The sequence below is a fragment of the Rhinopithecus roxellana genome, chromosome 15 (assembly GCF_007565055.1).
Source record: "Rhinopithecus roxellana isolate Shanxi Qingling chromosome 15, ASM756505v1, whole genome shotgun sequence".
NCBI lineage: Eukaryota > Metazoa > Chordata > Mammalia > Primates > Cercopithecidae > Rhinopithecus > Rhinopithecus roxellana.
The window spans coordinates 117,149,033-117,158,576 of NC_044563.1; the positions used below are offsets into that span (position 1 = coordinate 117,149,033).

General features: G+C 41.8%; 1 pseudogene across 1 annotated transcript; it reads left to right on the forward strand.

Moving 5' to 3' along the window:
* Positions 1-8,615: 8,615 nt before the first annotated feature.
* On the forward strand, positions 8,616-9,305 carry LOC104667660 (annotated as a pseudogene). The gene has a single exon (XR_748707.2). The product of XR_748707.2 is annotated as a 40S ribosomal protein S8 pseudogene (transcript).
* The last annotated feature ends 239 nt before the right edge of the window (positions 9,306-9,544 follow it).

Here is a 9,544-nt window from a genome sequence, read left to right on the forward strand (position 1 = left end):
AGAAATCACAAGGCTGCCCGGTATCTTCATAAGCCTGGATTGGTCACCAGCTCTCATTCTAGCTCCTCTAGATATATCCTAAATTACACAACACAAAAGGGTCCTCTGAAGTCACTGAATCCCAGAAAGACTCTACCCCTTTAGCAAGAGGCAGCACTTCTTCAACTCTAGGCAGAAGAAGGAGGAAAGGTAAGGGTACGTACAAAGAACTCTCTGCTTTCCACAGTAAGTTATGTTTTCTGCTATGAGTTCACATCCCTGTGTTTCCACCTTAAGGAGCTACATGCAGGGGGTCATGAGCCTGTTTCAGGAAAAGGCAGGCGACATGAAGCTTTCTTCTGGAAACTGAGTGCTGGCAGTCCAGACTGTGTGAATTCCAAATGGGGTCAGGCAGAACTTTCTCCCTTCTGATCCACCTCTCCACATCACTCCCTTTATTCCACTTATTCAATCTGCTGTCATGGAGACAATACTGTCTCTTACATTCATTTAAGGAGCAAGGGGACTTGCAGGCATGACTTCCAACAGCTGAACTGTTGTAAAAAGAGGTTTACTCTTTTTACTTATTTTTTTAACATTATTATTTGCCTATCAGGAAAGGTCTAAGGAAGGAATAGGTGGGCTGAAATATAATTGAGGAGTGTTTCATGAGGGGACTATTTACAAAGATGGGCAGCATTAAAGGAAAGTGACAATGCCTGGGGAAGCACCCTAAGCAGCAATAGTGGAGCACAACTTTCTCCCTAGGCTTAAGAGAACAGGAAAGGAGCAGGTACCATTGAAAGCGTAACCATAGCTGTAGCTGTAGGGTTGGGAGAGGATGACCACCCAAGTGGAGAAGCCCTGCATCACAAACATACAGCCACACAGGCAGACAGCCAGCAGATGGAGATCTCAAATGACTCCCCTCCTGCTTTCCAGTCTCCTGCTGGTGTCTGCCAGTGTCTCAGTTCAACCAGAAACCAGAAGGAAAAGAATCTCACTGATGAGGTACATAGAAGCCACCCTCTTGGGTTGTCAAACAGGGTAGAGAAGATTGGAAAGCAAATCCTCATAACAAATGAGACTACCCTTCCCACCTTTCTATATCCTCCTCCTCCCTAAGGTTTTCTTTATTTAAATGTCATTAAATCATGTCTCATCTGAGCTCCATTACAGTTATTTTTCTGTTTGGAAATAAGAATATCAAGTTTCAATATTACAGAGAAATATCTGCATTCATCAAAAATGCCTAGCAAATGAAACGTAATTTCCAAAAAGAGAAGAAACTTCTTTTGGTTAGAGTGTAAGTTTGGTTTCTGTAATAGAGACCCAAAGTAGAAATATCTTAAACAAGAAAATAAAATCATCCCTCCATATCCATAGGTACTGAATCTGCAAATTTAACAAACCAGAGACAGAAAACATTCCAAAAGAGCAGGAAATGGCAGGAATTGTATAGGTACTGAACAGGTAGAGACTTATTTTTTCTTTTTATTATTTCCTAAATAAGCAGTATAACAATTATTTACATAGCATTTACATTTTATTAGGTATTATAAGTGATCTACAAATGATTTAAAGTATAAAGGAGAAAGTACATAGGTTATATCCAAATACAACGCCATTTTATATAAGAAAATTGAGCATCTGCAGATTTGTGTGTGTGCAGGGGTTCTAGAACCGATCCCCTGTGGATACTCAGGAGGGACTGTATTTAAGACCTGAGTTGGAAGCTCCAAGGCATCAGGCATTAGGACTCCAAAAATTGCTGCTCCCCAATGTCTAGAGAGGTGCCCTCATCCTTGTGGTATTACATGGTTGTCAGCTACATCAGCATTCCAGCCTGATGGAGAAGAACCTAGATATAGAGGGGAAGGGGAGGCTACGCTCCTTCTATTGATCCCATGAGCCAGGACTTGCTGACATCACACTGGCTTACCTCCCATTGACCAGAACCTGATCATACGATGTCATCTAGCATCAAGGAAAACTGGGATGTGGGTCCTTGTTTTGCTTTTCCAGTTTCAGAATAGTGATATGACTGCAAAGGAGAATGGATATTGGAGCAATGTAGTAGACTCTAAAGCCCCCGATTATCTCTCAGATTCTGTTCTCACCCCCAAGATTTTTCAGAAACTCCTCAGAAATAATGAATGATGGGGTAGACAGCAATAGAGAATGCTCATGCAGGGCTCCAGGGATGAGAGGCTGCGGTGGGTCTGCTCTTCATGGTGCAATCTCAGGAAAATCCTTTGATTTTTAAGCCTCAGCTACTTGGCATATTATATGAGGATATTACAATAGATGGTCTTTGAGGAACACATGCTGAATGTTGGTGATACTATAGTGAACAAGAACAGGCATGGCTTAGTCTTTATGCGGCTTCAAGTTTCATGAGGAAGACAAACATATTATACCCTAAATTTAGATGATCAAACTGTTAAGTGCCCTGAGTGTGGATAACAAAGGTTCTAGTTTTCCTCCCATTTCCTTTTCAGGCCAACCAACACTGTGGCAGCTTTCCTCTCTAAGAGAGCTCATGATGGACAGATTCACTCCTGATGTTCCTCTGTACTCCCAGAGGAGGATGTGTCTCCTTTCCACTCAGAGGCCTCCAGCTCCTTTGCATTCTCAGGATTCCAGCTCCTGCTCTTAACCAAGATATAAGCTAGCCCCCTTTCACCAGTTGAAATCTACATCAACATCTGTCTTTACACTCCAAGCCCTGAATTCCTATTTCTCCTTCTGGACTCCTCTCAAACATTTGTTTCCATCAACAAAGAAACTCTACCAAAAATCTTCTGTGTGACAGAATCAAGTAGGTTTGCATTGTGTATATCCAGCAGAACACTTAGAAGTCCCCCTTCAGTGGCACTCAGATCTCACCCTCACTTATTCTTTCCTCTTCTATATTGCTGAGGAATTCAGTTCAGATCCACACTCTACCCCGACACTGCATATAAAAATTGTCTAGCTGCTCAGCAAAGCCACACTGAGTCTCATTTCAAAGGCACTTTAGTGGTCAACCTCAGGTATCTGGTCACATATCAGTAATTCCTTTTGACAGAGCTGTCCACAAATAAAATTCTGATGAATGAAATTTTTGCTATCTCATTGTATGTGTGTGTTCTAATGTTTTGAATTGTGTTTTCATTTTTATTTTCCATTTTACTTAAAGCTATAACTACCATTCAGCTGTTCATTCATGCATTCATTCACTGAATGAATATTTCTGAAGAATACAGTGTGCTGCACAGGGAACCAGGCACTGGGGATATAAAAAGGTTTCTATCTTCAATGACTGACACACTGAGCCATTTCTAGCTCACCAGGCCCAGCCATCATCACACTTGTACTAGCAAGATGTGACATTTTCGTCATGTCCACAATGCATGATCTCCATTTTCATCCATGGAGGACCACTCTTAATCATGAGGGTGTCACAGCCACCTCCTTGCCTATCCGAATTCCTGCACCTGAGAGAAAGTTTCTGGCCGGACAGAGTAATGCTTGGGTCCACAGTCCAGGCTGGTTGAATGGAGCTGTTTCAATCATAATGTTATTCCCATGTCAGTAGAAAACTGTGTTGCAATAGACAGAGCCCAGGCTTTACAGCCAGGAAGAACTGGGTTTAAATCTGGAGTTGAGGACTCCTCACCTTTTAATAGGTTACTTATTCTCTGTGAGCCTCTGTTTCTCTCCTCTGTAAAATGGGGACAGTACTTCCCAAGTAGCAGGGTGGTGGTGAGAATCATAGATCATATGGCTGGTGATCACATCTTGTCTGTGTTCCCAGGGGCACCAGACTAGGGTTTCCGAGCAGGGATCCAACCATCTCAGCCTTGGGTACAGAAATTGCACCAATCAAATGAGACAGGGGAGACCCATCCTTAACGTCGTGGCCTGGAGGTCCTGGTCCTCGCAGTGCTGCTCCTCATCATCGACCTGGTCGGGCTGGCAGGAAATGAAGTCGTGCTCTGGCTTCAGGGCTTCTGCATGCACAGGAATACCTTCTCCCTCAACATCCTCAACCTGGGCAGGGCTAATTTCATCCATGGAGGACCACTCTTAATCATGAGGTCCAGATTATAACATTCATTAATTTCCTCAGTGACTTTGTTGGTTCTGTCTCCAGAACCAACCTGGTCCTGCTGGTCAGGATCCTATGTGGATCCCGGAAGATGCTGCTGACTAGGCTGTACATGACCATCCTGCTCACAGTGCTGGTCTTCCTCTTCTGCAGCCTGCCCCTTGGCATTCAGTGATTCCTATTACACTGGATCGAGAAGGATTTTGATGAATTACCTTATGTTGTTAGTCTAGTTTCCATTTTCCTGTCAGTTCTTAACGTCAGTGCCAACCCCATCATTTACTTCTTCATGAGCTCTTTTAGGCAGCATCAAAACAGGAAGACCCTCAAGCTGGTTCTCCAGAGGGCTCTACAGGACATGCCTGAGGTGGATGAAGGTGGAGGGCGGCTTCCTGAGGAAACCCTGGAGCTGTCGGGAAGCAGATTGGGGTAGTGAGGAAGAGTCTCTGCCCTGTCAGTCAGACAGGACTTTGAGAGCAACGCTGCCCTACCGCCCTTGACAGTTACATGCGTTTTTCTCATCTTTGTGCCTCTGAAGTGCCCCAGTAACACCCCAGTATCTTTGAATCGTTTTATTTTTAACCTCACATTTCTAGTTTTACTCAAAGCATTAATTTTAAGGTGCAATGTTTAAATTCTTCTTCACATTAGCAATCAATTTATCCTGTTTTCTTCCATTGAATTTTTCTTACTGAAAACATTTTTTTTGCAATTTTCATTAGAATGGGAAGAATTCCTGTACAAAACTGGAAAATTCTGCTTTATAATTGTTCTTTTTGCCTAACAGTATCAAAAAGGAAGATTCCTTATTTCTCTCTCAGACTATGTTCCATGGAAAATCATGTTCCCTTCCATGATTGGAGGCATTGCTGCAGGTAGGACGCTCAATTCTTGAGAGGTAAGTTCTGCTGCCTCTAAATTTCATTGAATTCTCAGATATAACGGAAAATAATGTCAAGAGACAAACTCTCCGTCTTCAAAAAAACAGTCCAGGAAACTGGTTTTATGAAAAGTCCTGTGCTGTCATTTGTCCACAGCATGGTGACAGGTTGACCTTGGTTTTCAGTGAAGATAACCATGGCCCCTTCCCCTTGAAAACCAGTAAGTGCTTATTTAGCTATCTCTGGACCAAGGAACAAGTGTAGAATATATAAATATGCCCTACCAGTTCTAATTTGGCCATTTGAAACCTCAGTATTAGTTTCAACATGAAAATTATCTTGAAATCATTTATTATTTGCTGACAGATTCCTTCAGTTGTACAGGAATTCTGGATACTTCCCGTTTCTGTACAAGTTGTTCTGGCTGTAACTTTCAGTTAGCTTCATAGCTAGTCACCATGAGAAGCAAGATTGAAGACATCTGACCTTTCCATGATTTTGTCAATTACAGTATCTTGATAATAGCTTAGCACTGCTACAGAATTCTAATACATGCTGTGACACAGATGAACCTTGAGAACATTGTGCTAAGTGAAATAAACCAGACACTAAAGAACAACATTGTAAGTTCAAATTTTTGAAGTATCCAAACTAGGAAAACTGATGAACACAGAAAATAGGTGAGGAACCTGATGGTGAGGGATGGGGAGAATGTGTAAACATTATTTAATCAGCATAAAATTCTTGTTTGTGATCATGAAAAGTTCTCAAAAGAGGGAGTGGTAATAGTTATAACTTATTGTCAATATACTTAATGCCACTGGATTGCACACTGAAAATGGTTAAATTAGTAAAATGTATGTTATATAAATTTTACCACAATTAAAAACATTTAATTATGAGAACTTAGGATCAGTACAAATCAGGACTAGTCTCTGTCAGTGGTTAACCCTTCCACAGGTAATTCAAGCAGACAGAAGAGACCAAGAGAAGATGGCACATCACAGTGGGCTCTGAGCTGCTCACAGCAGTGAGGATGTCCCTCAGATTGACCCTCACACAAGGAAGCTGACAAATGCGATTTGAGCACTCAGGAGACAGTATAAAGTAGCTACAAAAGTGGCAAAGAAGCCTATTATTTTCCACTTTTCAAAAAAAAATATTTATTGATGACCCTTACAACACTGTTCAACATATAGAACTCAGGCCTCCTGAATCCAGATCCATTCCTCTTCCAGGCCCAGCTCTTTGCTGATTCTGTATCCTATATGTCCATGTTTGGTTTACAAATACCGTAGTAGGACTTGGCTATATGTGAGGGTTCCTACAGGTACAAGGAGGCAGGAAGACAGTGCTTACAGCCAATGCTCCAGGCATGGGGTTTTGATGTGATGTCATTAGTTCAGACTGGGGGTTATCAGGAGAGTCCACCTCGAGTCTGTGGTATCATCAATTGTATAGCTTCGGCTAACAATTTTGTCCATAATGAGGAGCCGTGGAGAGAAATTTCACCTAATAATCGAACCAAAGACAGTTGGCCCTCTCTGGGAAACTGGTTATTTTCTTGACAGTGACATTCCTTTTTCTTTTAACCATAAGAATACTTTAGACTCCTGAAAGCTCATATTCAGCCCCTGAAGGCCATCCTGGACTCACTTGGCCCCATACATTGCTCTACTATAGCACTTATAAGAGTGTACTTGAATGATTTGTCCTCATGTCTTGCTCTTCAACCACATTGTAAGGTCTTTAAGAGCAGAAAACACTTCCTTGAATTTCTAGTGCAACAGACTAGGTGTGGAATTTACAAGATGCTCAGCAACTATTTTTCTCAAGCAGCTCGCACCTGAAAATCACAGGGTTGTCTAGCATCTTGCAAAGGATGTCTTAGTAACCAGGTCTCACTGGAACTCCTACAGGAACCTTCCACTCAAGAGAACAGAGTGTCCTCTGGAGTTGGTTGTTCTGAGAACAGCTCTTCCCTTTCACTGCAGGTCTGCTCACTGACTCTGGAGAGAAGAAAGTGGGGACAGGTGATGCAGGAGTCAGCTCAGGAGCTGCCTTGTTTCCAAGGCCAATGCTATCATTTCCTCTAATTTACATGTTGAATAAGAGCATGCAGGACATCCGATAGTTTCCTCCAGGAAAAGAAAAATGATATGAAAGTTCCTCATGGCACATTTTGGGAGCTGTCATTCATGACTATTTTTAATGTATGCATTCAACAAACATTTAAACCTAGTTCATCAGGCACTGTGTTAATTCTACATACATGTAAAAACCTTTCCAATACATCTCTGGCTAACAGACTGTATCTGTATAACCAATCCTATCCATTCCATTTGGAAAATGTATTGGTTGATGTGGAGAAAGTACTGAGCCCTCATGGTCATTCACTGATGCTCTTGTACACCTGGGCTCAAGAGCACTGAGACATCAGCTTCACAAGAACCAATTGGATCTGTTTCCTGTCCTGCTTATGTCAGTTAGACTTGCCAATGTAATTACATAATTTATCTAAACACATCAATGAAATATAAGTATGAAAGAACAATTGTGGTTTCAATAAAAAGTAATGGGAATGCTTAAAGGAACAGAAAGGCAAGTCCCAAAATAGTGCATTAATTGTAAGCCTTCCTACTAACCAAGATTGAACAAAGATGAACACTATTGAATCATATTCTCAGACAGAATGCAATATGTCTGATATTAAGATCTACACTTAATTTGCTTTTCTCTGATGATCAGTGATGTTGAGCTTTTTTTCATATGTTTACTGGCCACGTAAATGTCTTCTTTTGAGAAGTGTCTGTTCATATCTTTCACCCGCTTTTTGATGGGGTTGTTTTTCTCCTGTAAATATGTTCAAGTTCCTTGTAGATTCTGGATATTAGCCCTTTGTCAGATGGATAGATTGCAAAAATTTTCTCCCATTCTGTAGGTTGACTGTTCATTCTGATAATAGTTTCGTTTGCTGTGCAGAAGGTCTTTAGTTTAATTAGATCCCATTTGTCAATTTTGGCTTTTGTTGCCATTGCTTTTGGTGGTTTAGTCATGAAGTCTTTGCCCATGCCTATGTCCTGAATGGTATTGCCTAGGTTTTCTTCTAGAGTTTTTATGGTTTTGGATTTTACATTTAAGTCTTAATTCATCTTGAGTTTATTTTTTATAAGGTGTAAGGAAGAGGTCCAGTTTCAGTTTTCTGCATAAGGCTAGCCAGTTTTCCCAGCACCACTTACTGAACAGGAGAATATTTCCCCATTGCTTGTTTTTGTCAGGTTTGTGGAAGATCAGATGGTTGTGGATGTGTGGTATTATTTCCGAGGTCTCAGTTCTGCTCCATTGGTCTATATGTCTGTTTTGGTACCAGTACCATGCTGTTTTGGTTACTATAGCTTTGTGGTATCGAAGTCAGATAGTGTGATGCCTCCAACTTTGTTCTTTTGGCTTAGGATTGTCTTGGCTATATGGGGTCTTCTTCGATTTCACGTGAAATTTAAAATAGTTTTTTCTAATTCTGTGAAGAATGTCAATGGTAGTTTGATGGTAATAGTTTAAGTTTAGTTTAAAGATGTTTAAAGATGACCTATCTTCCCCACTGTCAATTTGGGCCTTTTGCAGGTAAAAATATTATATAAGCTCTTTCCAGGCAGCGCCGAGCGATGGGCATTTCTCGGGACAACGGGCACAAGCACCACAAAACCGGGGGCAAGAGAAAGCCCTACCACAAGAAGCAGAAGTATGAGTTGGGGCGCCCGGCTGCCAACAGCAAGATTGGCCCCCGCCGCATTCACACAGTCCGTGTGCCGGGAGGTAACAAGAAATACCGTGCCCTGAGGCTGGACGTAGGGAATTTCTCCTGGGGCTCAGAGGGTTGTACTCGTAAAACAAGGATCATCGATGTTGTCTACAATGCATCTAATAATGAGCTGGTCCGTACTAAGACTCTGGTGAAGAATTGCATCGTGCTCATGGACAGCACACCGTACCGACAGTGGTACGAGTCCCACTACGCGCTGCCCCTGGGCCGCAAGAAGGGAGCCAAGCTGACTCCTGAGGAAGAAGAGATTTTAAACAAAAAACGATCTAAAAAAATTCAGAAGAAATATGATGAAAGGAAAAAGAATGCCAAAATCAGCAGTCTCCTGGAGGAGCAGTTCCAGCAGGGCAAGCTTCTTGCATGCATTGCTTCCAGGCCGGGACAGTGTGGCTGAGCAGATGGCTATGTGCTAGAGGGCAAAGAGTTGGAGTTCTATCTTAGGAAAATCAAGGCCCGGAAAGGCAAATAAATCCTCGTTTTGTCTTCACCCGTGTAATAAAGGTGTTTATTGTTCTGTTCAAAAAAAAAAAAATTATATAAGAGGAGTGTGTACATTTCAGTGCTTCTCACTCCTACCCTAACTTCCACACTTGTAGTTTTTTCTTTATCATTGCCTTTTGACCCTGAAGGGTTGACTGTATCCCTGTGAGGAGGGTCAGGAGAGCAGGACATTGCCTTTTTGCCTTGTCTTGCTGGGCTGACCTGGCTGGCCCTCTCTGGAATTTACAACATTGTAGAGTTCTCTCAAGGTGATATAGTAAAACTAATTCC